The 1,360-nt window shown below is 53.5% G+C and overlaps 2 protein-coding genes across 4 annotated transcripts in view; one reads left to right on the top strand and one right to left on the bottom strand.

Annotated features, from left to right (window-relative positions):
* LOC104128431 (5-phosphohydroxy-L-lysine phospho-lyase) overlaps positions 1 to 179 on the bottom strand; it is an 8,005-nt gene extending 7,826 nt beyond the window's left edge. Inside the window, exon 1 of the mRNA XM_009641216.2 lies at positions 146 to 179. The gene's annotated coding sequence lies outside the window, so the exon portion shown is untranslated. The remainder of the gene's footprint in view (positions 1 to 145) is intronic.
* The window catches only part of HNRNPAB (heterogeneous nuclear ribonucleoprotein A/B), a 26,616-nt gene that overhangs the window by 13,734 nt on the left and 11,522 nt on the right, over positions 1 to 1,360 (top strand). The window lies entirely within an intron of this gene.

The raw sequence follows: 1,360 nt of genomic DNA, 5'->3' as shown, positions 1-1,360 counted from the left end.
AGAGGCCGCCCCCCCCCTCCCTACCCCCTCCTCTCAGGCAGTTGTAGAGGGCCATCAGGTCTCCCCTCAGCCTCCTCTGCTCCAAACTAAATAACCCCAGCTCCCGCAGCTGCTCCTCGTCAGCCTTTTGCTCCAGACCCCTCCCCAGCTTGGTTGCTCTCCTCTGGACACGTTCCAGCAATGCAACATCTTTCTTGTAGTGAGGGGCCCAAAACTGAACACAGTATTCGGGGTGCGGCCTCACCAGCACCGAGTACAGGGGGGCACAATCACTGCTCTGCTCCTGCTGGCCACACCACTCCTGGTACAAGCCAGGATGCCATTGGCCTTCTTGGCCACCTGGGCACACTGCTGGTTCATATTCAGCTGGCTGTCAACCCAGGTCTTTTTCCACCAGGCAGCTTTCCAAAGAAAGAAGTCGCATAGTCTATTGTGCTGGCAGTATTTTCAGTTCAGTCAGGTAGTTGAGAGAAGGGCATTTCCCCCGCTGGCCAGCACGTGCTGTCATCCCGCTTCAGGCCCCTCAAGGGAGCCTGGGATGGGGAAGAGAACAGCCCTTGTGCTCCGAGTCAAGTCAGGTTTTGTTAGCCTTGCAGGGAGGAAACATGCTCCAGAACTGAAAATCCTTCACGAGGAGCCTGACCGCAGCACGCAGGCGGGCCTGCCCTCCGTAGCCTCAGCCCGTCCTACCTACGGTTCCCTGCTGTCTGCCCTTCGTGTTCTTGAAACCCTCTTTGGTGCCTTGCTCTTAACCTCGTGATCATTTTTATTGCTATTCTCGCCAAGATCCTGATTTTCCAGATAGCACAGGGTGGGTATTATATCTGTATAGAGCTTCACTTAACCTTAACTGAAACCCTGAGTGATTTTTAGAAGGTTGAGTCCACCTAAGTGCGTTTGTCTCGTTTCGCTTTTTTAAATAAGTGGCCAAACGAGTAAAATTGAAATGAGTCTGCCAAAGAGTTGCAGAGATTTGACTCTGAAGGGCAATGCCAGGCTTCCAGGCTTCATTTAGTAAAAAAGACTGCTTATACAAAAATGAAATAATTGAACCGTAAATACAAAATCATTGTCAAATGAACAACAGAAGGCAATGGTAAAATGGGGAACTGCTTCAGCAGCCCCCCTCCCCTGCGGGGATCCTGCGCGGGCAGGCTCCGACAGCTTCTCCTGGCTGTTCCGCGGGCACCGGGAGCGCTGGGCGCGTGGGTTAGAGCCAGGTTCAGTGGCAGGCTCTGGGTTCACAGGATCACAGAATCGCAAGGGTTGGAAGGGACCTCGGGAGATCATCTAGTCCAACCCCCCTGCTAAAGCAGGCTCTCCTAGAGCAATCTACACAGGACTTCATCCAGGCGGGCCT

This window comes from Egretta garzetta, unplaced genomic scaffold, assembly GCF_000687185.1.
Source record: "Egretta garzetta isolate BGI_Z169 unplaced genomic scaffold, ASM68718v1 scaffold26, whole genome shotgun sequence".
In the NCBI taxonomy this organism is placed as follows: domain Eukaryota; kingdom Metazoa; phylum Chordata; class Aves; order Pelecaniformes; family Ardeidae; genus Egretta; species Egretta garzetta.
The sequence above is the reverse complement of the archived record's forward strand: the minus strand, read 5'-3'. Positions and strand labels throughout refer to the sequence as shown.